This window comes from Rousettus aegyptiacus, unplaced genomic scaffold (genome assembly GCF_014176215.1).
Source record: "Rousettus aegyptiacus isolate mRouAeg1 unplaced genomic scaffold, mRouAeg1.p scaffold_m13_p_3, whole genome shotgun sequence".
Taxonomy (NCBI): Eukaryota; Metazoa; Chordata; class Mammalia; order Chiroptera; family Pteropodidae; genus Rousettus; species Rousettus aegyptiacus.
In genome coordinates this window covers 169,722,003-169,731,754 of record NW_023416306.1, presented here as the reverse complement: position 1 = coordinate 169,731,754, position 9,752 = coordinate 169,722,003, and the positions used below count along the sequence as shown (strand labels likewise).

At 37.0% G+C, this 9,752-nt stretch overlaps 1 long non-coding RNA gene across 1 annotated transcript; it reads left to right on the top strand.

Moving 5' to 3' along the window:
- The first annotated feature begins 677 nt into the window (after positions 1–677).
- On the top strand, positions 678–9,550 carry LOC107518573. Its single transcript, XR_001598903.2, has 4 exons — positions 678–903; positions 3,741–3,918; positions 6,641–6,778; positions 8,471–9,550. It is a non-coding gene; the product is annotated as an uncharacterized LOC107518573 (long non-coding RNA).
- The last annotated feature ends 202 nt before the right edge of the window (positions 9,551–9,752 follow it).

Here is a 9,752-nt window from a genome sequence, read left to right as displayed (position 1 = left end):
AGGCTCGCAGGAATGAAATCAGAGCTATTTAAAAACATGGATCATTGCCGTGAACGCTATTTCTTCTTTTCCACTCATAGGGAAAAGGTGTTGAATGTTCTATAAATGTTTGTATTTGGTTATATATTTTCTAACTTGTCAAGAAATTGCCCACTAGCAGGCAGAAACCTAGGGACTATTTCAGAGCAAAACTGCAAATCTGTGGCTTGACACACATTTATCCCTTAACTGGACATTTGTCTAATGGTTCATAAATGCAGTTCACGCACCAAGACCTTTTGTGGAAAGTTTTCTGTTGGTCTGTGACAAAAGATTCAATATTGCATATATTTCAAAAAGCCGAATGATGTTGATAAGAGGTGATAGCTTGCGTGTTTGTTAATGTCTAACTTTGCAAAATATAAATATCGTCAACCCTCTAGTAGCCTCAAAACTTTTTCATGAAGCTTTCTTAACAGACCTGTGAAATGCCCAGAGCTGAGAACAGCGAACCCACCTAGAAGCAGCAGGAAGTTGCAGCCTGTGCTCTTGCTGCTGCCCAGGGGATGGCTGATGGTGTGACACAGGAAGTATCCTCACATGGTCTAGCGGTGAATGTGTTCTCAGAGTGGACGCCACACAGGAAGGGACTCTTACTCTGAACAGGACTGTCAATGCCTCCCTTGATCACCACAGCAACCAGAGTATGTTGATGACAACAGACAGAGATGGTAGGCAGAACAGCACATGCAGGTCATAGGGAAATCTGCCCGATCAGCCATCAGATAAAAGCCACTTCTAAGTTAAAGAGTTAAACAGGCAGCCGGTATTTTGCTGAGCACATCGGAAGGGCACTGAACAAGCTAAGTTTAAATTTAGCTTCGAGCATCTGCAGGTGTAAAGACGAAGAACTCGGAAGCGAGGGTAAGGAGAAGGGAAGAAGAGCCAGAGTCCTCACACCGTGGGGTGAGAAAGGTGGGGGCCAGCACAGAGAGCACCTTGTACTTGAACCTGAACCAGGCAAAGAACATGCAATCAGGGATGTGTCAGAGGGGGGTTCTTTGCATCTGTTGAGGGGGGAGGACAGGGAAGGTGGTGACAAATCTCAGCTCAGTACGTGTAATAATTGTTTATTTTTATGCGTAAACTCATTGTGTAGGAAACTGGAGAGAGCTCAGTTTTGAAGGTGAAGTCGACCATTCTTCGTAATTATTTTTCATATATCGGGCCTACGACAAACCGCTGGGGATCTGCTGCAATCTCTTCTTAGCAATACCAAAATCTGAAAAGTTCTGAAATTACATTCTTAAAGAACTTTGTAGCCAACTCACTTGGCACTCAATCCTGACCTGAACTGAAGTGAGGCTATTTATAATCATTATCACGGCCCTCTTTGTGTGAATATTCATATCTTTTGCAGCAGAAACAGTCACGTGTTTAATTACAGGTTGCTGCTTCAGACACTGCTGGGCTGTTAAGTCATAAGCGGTACATGGATCATTTTACTTTTCTAAAATCTAAAAAAAAAAATTTTTGAATTACGAAGACACCTGCCCCATAGTTTTCAGCCAAAAGATTATGGATGTAGATCTTAATGTATATATCCTATGAGTATGGCCTGTACTCTATCAAATTCTAACAAACTGTAAGAAATTAAATGTTAAAGAAATAGTTTAAATGTCTTATGCATCACTTTACTATCCCGGTGTTCTCTTTTTCTTCCTCAAAATCACTAATATTTCCATACAAGTCTTTATGCTAATATGCATTTAATGTAAATATCGACAAATATTCTATTATCATTAATACATTCACATATGCATGCATTTGTATATATAAGTACATTTGCATATATTTATGCTGCTATAACTCCATAAATATAATTTATATATGACATTCTTTACGTGTTCTTAAACGCTATGAATAGAACCATTCTGCAATTATTTTTACTTTTTATCATGCCTATTGATGTTAAGCTTCTTTTCATGTGCTTATTGGTCATTCATGGATCTTCTTTGGTAAAGTGTCTGTTCAAATGTTTTGCCAATTTTTTAATTGATTTGTTTGTTTTCTTGCTATTGAGCGATAAGGCTCTCTCTGTAATCTGCGTGAAGCTCCTTGTCAGATATATGATTTGCAAGTATTTTCTCCCAGTCTGTGGCCTGGCTTTTCATTTCCTTAACTGTGTCTCTCAAATCAAAGGTTTTCAATTTTGATGAAGGCATTGTTAATTTTTTCTTTCATAGTTTGTGCTTTCGCTTTCCTGTTTAAGAAACGGTTGCCTAACCCATTGTCACAAAGATTTTCTCCTGGCTTTTCTTCTAGATACTTCATAGTTTCAGCTCTCAAATTTAAGTCTATAATTCATACTCAGTTAGTTTTTCTATGGTGTGAGATTAGTGTCAATATTTATTTTTTTTATACAGATCATCGAGTTGTTTCTATTGTTGAAAGAAAATGTCATTTCTTCATTGAATAACCTTAGTATCTTTGGAAAAATTAATTAACCATGTAAGTGTGGTTCTATTTTTAGATTCTGAATTCTGTTTAATTCACTTATATACTCATTCTCGTACCAATATCACACTGTCTAACTGTACTTTTATGATATGTGTTGAAATCAGGAAGTATAAGTACTTTACGTGTATTTTTTTTCAAAATTATTTTAGCTACTCTTGGTCCTTTGCTCTTTCGTATATATATTTTAGAATTGGTTTAGACATTTATTTCTTGTTGTTCTCCTCCTCCTCCTCCTCCTCTTCCTCCTCCTCCTCCTCTTCCTCCTCCTCCTTCTCCTTCTTCTTCTTCTTCCTCTTCTTCTTCTATAAAGCAGACTAAAAAGATTTGCATTCAGTTAGCATCGAATATCTCTTATTTGGGTCACCTTTAATTTTTCTTCGCAACGTTTCACAGTTTTCAGTGTTTTATTCCTAGTCTGTATTCATTGTTTTGTCCCAGTGTCTTAGTCTGTTTGGGCCGCTGTAACGGGAGGCCATAGAGTGGGTGGTTTAAAACAACATACACTTATCTCTCACAGTTCTAGAGGCCGAAAGTCAAAGGTCAAGGCACTGGAAGACTGGGTGGCTGGTGAGTGCCAACTCGCTGGTTCACAGATGCCCATCTTCCTCCTGTGACCTCACACGACCGAAGAGGTGAGAGAGCTCTCTGGGATCTCTTTTATAAGAACACTAATCCCATTTATTACAGCTCCAACCTCGCTACCTTAGCATCTCCCAAAGGCTCGGCCTCCTAGTAGCCTCACGGTGGGGGTTAGGATCTCAACATATGAATTTGGGTGATGCATAAACATGTAGTCCGTGGCACATGGCATGTTGAAATATATTTACTTTTATATTGACCTTACATTCTGTCAAATTAATGAATTTTACTTCTTAGATGTGGTGTTTTGGAGATTCTTTAAGAAGACTTCCTAGGTATATGATTATATCCTCTGCAATTGAAGTTTTAATCTCATTTTTTTCTAATTTATGTGACTTTATTTATTTATTTTTTAATTGCTTTATCGTACTACTTAGGACATAAAGTACAACGTTGAGCGGAAGTGGGCGGAGAAGGCTTCCTCTTCCTGTTTCTGATCATAGATGGGATTATCAAGCCTTTCACCTTTGGGACTGACATTATAATTTTTTTGTAGATGCCTTCAATTAGATTGAGAATGTTTGCTTTACTTCCTAGTTTACTGATGATATTAATCATGTATGTGTTTTAAATTTCGTTAAAGACTATTCCATTTTTTTTAGGTACTTGAATAATTTTTCTCGGATATATCCCCAGAAGTGAAATTTCTGGCCCGAAAGACGGCGATGTGGTAACTTTCCTCGCACAGTGCCGACATCGTTCTCCAACCGTATGGCCTCAACATCATGTCCCACCCGCAGCGTACAGAGTTTCCGTTTCTCAGATTTTCACTATAACTAGGTATTATCGGATATTTGTGTGTTTGACAATATGATGGGTGTGAAACAGTGTCTTGTTGCTGTTTTTATTTGTATATTTCAGGTCATTAATAAAGCAGAACACATTTTCTCTCTATATTGTACCCTATAATATGCTCTCGTAGCTTTCCTTTTCAAGTAGACGGTCAATTTTGTAATCAAAGTGGGGGGGCCTCTCTCCTTTAGAGGGAGGGAGTGGAGGGGGGGAGGGAGGGAGGGGGGAGGGAAGGAGGGAGGGAGGGAGGGGGGAGGGAGGGAGGGAGGGCGGGAGGGGAGAGGGAGAGAGGGGACGATGCAAAGAAGAACGAACAGAAGGCCGTTACTTCCTTCCTTATCATTCCTTCCTTCCTTCCTGTCATTCTCATTTTCCTCTCTATTCTCTCTCTCTCTCTCTCTCCCCCCCCTCCCTCCTTCCCTCTCTCTCTTTCTTTCATCTTTCTTTCAACTTTATAGGAGTTTATTTTGTATTCTGGATACTTTCCCTATATTAGCTGTGTGCTTGATAAACATCTTTTCTCAATCTGGCCTTATTTTTTCTTTTTCTAAAATTTAATCAAATTTATTTGGGATAACACTGGTTAATAACATCGTCTGTCTCAGGAGTACAATTCTATACTGTATCATCTGTGTATGGCCTTGTGCGCCTGCCCCCCAGAGCCTAGTCTCCTTCTGTCACCATGTATTCGACCCCCTTCATCCTCTTCGGCCCCCCCACCCCTCCTCCCCTCTGGCAAGCACCATACTGCTACCTGCGTCTATGAGTTTGTTCACTGTTTTCTCTGTTCCTTTGTTGCTTTCTGTTTTCTATCCCGCATTGGAGGGAAGGCCTTACTTTTTCTTGTACTTACTCTTTCTTTTGTTATGCAAAAATGCTTACTTATAATGGAATCGAATTTCCCAATCAGTTTCATTGGCAGTTCCGTTGGATTTGGCTTCTTATCATGTTAGGTTTCTTGTTAGATTAGGTTTCTTGTTTTAAAAATTCTTTACTACCAGATATTCCGATGTGTTCCCCTGAAGCTTTAGAGTTTTTCTTTTATTACCGACATCTTTATTATGTCTGGAATTTCTTCTTTGAGGATGTTAGGAGGTAGGTTTCTGATATTTTACTTTTCACATGGATAAACAGTTTTCTCTGAAACTTTATTGTGTGATTCATTTTTTCCATGCTACTTTTTAATGTCACCCTTGTACTATGTTAGATTTTTATGTTAGCATAGGTCAGTTTGGGTGGTTTCTTTTTAATTTATTAATCTATCTTTTATCTCTTGCATTAACCACATAGTTTAAATTATCAAAGTTTATAATACAACTACACACCTGGTAGGACAGATACCCAATCTTATATTTTTCAAAGTTGTCTTAATTCTGATTGACTCTTTATTCTTTCATGTTTATTTTATGACATCAAAGCAAGTTCCCTGACAAACCAATTTGGGTTGTAACTGTGTTGAATTTTTAAAATCATTTCGAGGAAATTGGCATCTTTGTGATACTAATTATTTTAATTGAGGAACCTGAAGATATTTTATTTGAGTCTTCTTCTAAGTGCTTCAAAAATTTTTAAATAATTATTTTTATAGTCTTATTAATGTTTATTACCATACCTAATAGAATTGTCGTTACTGTGAATAGTGCTTTTCATTAGATTTTAAAGTAAATGGTTATTGATAAATAAGAATGCAACTTTTTTGAATGTTGATCTTATATAAATAACAACTTTGCTTAATTCTCTTATTAATTTCAATAAATTGTTTACAGATTTTGAATTACATTAATTGATTTTAAAGTTTTCTTGCTTTCAATAAATTCAGTTAAAGCTATATATTTGTCTCTAAATATTGATTTAACTCTTGTGTAGTTTTGAGACACTTCACACTTATTTCTAATTATTTTAAATGTGTATAGATTTTTAAAAATTTTAATTGTGATTCAATTCCTAGCCCATAATATTTCCTAGCATGTGAGAGGGAAAGGACATTAACTTGTAAAATTTACTTGTGTCATTGTCCTAGATCATGGGCTTCATTGCATTAATTCTCTGAAATGTATTATAAACTAACCGATATTATTATATATTCACATACATGTATGCATATCAATATATGTATACACACACAGCATAAATCCTCACTTAACGTCACCTGTAAGGTCGTGACTTTAAGCGAAAGGAGGAATAACAAAACCAGTTTTATCATAGGCTAATTGATGTAATAAACAGAGTTAAGTTCCTACAGCATCTCATCAAAGTTACAAGGAAATGACATTATCCAAGGACCTTCTGTATAGTTGTATATGTAACTTAATCTATGTGAGTATATATTTATATAGAGAGAAATTGTAACTTTATATATGTTAGTGTTTCATTTAATTTGGAAAAGAACGATGTTCTCTCACTCTACACATAGACACAGGGTTCTTTATTTGTGTGTGTATGCACTTAACACGTATGTGTGTGAACGTATATGAATATCCATATAAGAATATTCCTAAGTATATCACATTTTGTTCTAATCATCGTATTCGTCATCATTTTTGTCTTCTTGGTTTACTATTTTCTGATAGATGCATATAACATATTCTCCTCTAATTCGGATTTTATAATTTCTCCTTATAATTCTGTCATTGGAATTCATTTTTATCAATATTTATAGTAAAGTGTGCACTTCATAATTTTGCAGTTTCTCCTCTTTGTTTTACACCAGGTACCTCGACCGTGAATGCCTTGAAGCCAGGGTTAACTGATTCATCTCTAGATCTTCAGTTCCCAGGGGGTCATAGGGCAGCGGCAGGAGCACAGGAAGCAATCACAGTGATTATTCATTGTCTATCGGAATGCCCTGGTAGGTGGATCTAAACTAGCTGGGCAAATGGAATGGCAGTCCTAACATCTGTCAGAATGGCTTCTCTATGTGTTCTGCAGGTTTCACCCATCACTTTATGAACATTGCTCTATAGCATAGATTGGCAAGCTTTTTCTTTACAGGGTCAGATAGTAAAGACTTCAGTCTTTTATGGACTTTATGGTCTATGTCACAAATACTCAGCTCTACCATTGCAGGACAAAGCCATCATAAACGAATGAGCATGGCTATATTCCATGAAAACTTTATATATAAAGCAAATGGAAGGCCAAATTTGCTGACCCCTGCTCTATATCCATAGATTTTTTTCCCCCAAAAAAGTAGACACAATATCTCAGTCTGTGAATTCTTCATAATTTATTTAACCAATGTTCTATTGTTGTGCATTTAGACAGTTTTTCTTTTCCATGATTATAACATTGCAATAAGAGTTTCTAGATACAAATGTGTCTGCTTGTTTGATTGTCTCATAAATTGTGATTTACTGGGCACGTGGTAAATATGATCAATAATATGAATGAATTAACAGATTTCTTTTGTAGCAAAATTACTTCACTGAGTATTGTGGTTAGAGAATGATATGGAGAAATGAATTTCTCTCTGCCGGGAGAAATTCACGTTGTAAAGAAATGAAGCCGATTTGTTGCTTTTAAGCTATATGATCTCAGTCAACTCAATAACCTCTTTGAGCCTCAGTTTTCATAGTTTAAAAAGAGTAATAATGACTTCTTCAGATGTGTGCTGTGGAGGTCAGAGGATATCAAGTGTGAATGTTTGGGAAAGGGTAGTTTTAAGAAGTCAGCATTACAGGGCGACAGTCACATTTTCCTTTCTTATTCAAAATTCTACTTGTCCACAGCAAAAATTCTCTGAGGCCATGGCCTGTGAGCCATTGGAAATTTACATTAATTTGCATAAATTTGCATGGGAGAAATTAATGCCTGTAGTACCATTATTGTTAAGTTAGTTAGAGCTCAGCTTTCATCATATACATACAAAATGCAGTTCCAAATTCTCAGCTCACCTCCCAGGCATAGCCCAGAAATGTCAAGTAAGGGACTGGAATACTCTGAGAGAAAAATAAATACTTATTTAATCCTTAAATTGAGTGTTCCAAATAAAAAAAACAAATATGTTCACACATGAGCAACCCAGAGTATGACTTTGATATATTCCACGACACTTTTGAAGAAGTTGGTATAATTTGGGTAATTTGCTAATCAGGCCCAAGTTGTTTTCTATTAGTTTTACATACAAAATTAGCAAAAATTGTTGCTTTATTTTTACCCGATAACATGCATCAATGATAACAAAAGATATATACCTCCACTGGGACTAAAATATACTTCGGAAGTAATACTGTCTTTTGGTAAATCAGTCATTAATTATGATTATTGGTTTAGACAAAAAGCTGAATATTCCAAATTAACAGCCAGTTATTCAATTATCTTTCAGCAGATGACATAGAGGTGAACCAAGGGCAACATATACAATGAAAGGAAGCTTCTCGGTCCTTAATCACTAAAAGCTTTACATATTTTTCCTTGCGGTTATAAATCTATTGTCTTAAATTTCACAGAAACACTATGATATAAAGATGACTTATTTATTTGTTCATTTATTCATTCAAAAATAATGGATCCCCCATTCTCTATTTGTAATCTTATGTAGTCACTTCCCACAATGCTCTGTGCTTGGTCATGTGATTTGCCTTGCCCAAGAAAACAACAGGAAATGTGACGGAAGCAAAGACATGAAAAGCACGTGTACATTGGAACTTACCTTCTCTCATGCCGCGCTCGGAGCCCTGAGACGTGAATAAGTTTATAAACCAACGTGCTGGAGGATGAGAGGTCACACTGAGAACTAATGTGCCTTAGGGGACAGTTGGCGAGTGCTCAGCCCCAGTGTGCCAATCGTCAGACCGGCGAGGAAGGCGGTCTCAGAGTACCCAGCCACCAGGCCACCTGTCGGCTTACCAGGGAAGCATGAGCGAGATCAACAAGCCATCACAGGCAAAAACATCCCATTGACCTATAGGGAGGGCGGTAGATAAATCAAAAGGCGTGTTGTTTTAAGCCACTAAATTTTTGGATTGGTTTGTTATGCAGCAAAAGTTAACAGATGTGTACAAGAATGCTTTATTTTTACTCCAATACTATGTAACCGGAACAACATTAGGACGTAATAGATGCTCCATAAATATTTGTATCAAAGACAGCATAGTTTAGTGTTCTTGGCTATGAAACACTTTCTGCTACTAATACCACCTTATAGAATTGCTTCGAGGAATAAGTGAGTTAATATTCATAAAGTATTTAGAACAATGCCGAGTACGATACCGAACACAAAGTGCGTACTCATCATGTACACGCTCTGATTATTACAGGACGCTAACAATTTTATCACCAAGCAAATTATTTTGAGTTAATGACATAAACAAAGATAAATCACAACCAACATCATAAACATTGCTCATTTAGCAGTTATTATGTGCCGAAACTCTGTCTTAAACTTTCGTCATAAACTTTTCTTTTGTCTGGCAGATTTTTACTTACTTATTATAATATTCTTCTGAGATGCTAGGCCTCCCCTTGTACAGATACTCAGCTAAGGGTTGGGATACCAGAGAATAAGCAGCAAAGTCAGGATTTGAACTCGAATCTGTTGGCCTGCATAGTTCTTGCTCTTTCAGGAAATACACGAACGCATGCATACACACACACACACACACACACACACACATACACACACACACGCACACACACACACAGGCCCCTTTATGGAACAGTGCTACTAGATAATCTGAGGATTTTGGTATCATCCTCTCTTCTCCCAGGCTACCCCTTCCGTCAATAACAGCCACAACAATTTATTGGAATTATAGTCGTTTAAGCCCACGAAATTCAGTGATGGTATCTGGAGCGTGTCTGAGTCAGTCTCCCTCAAAATT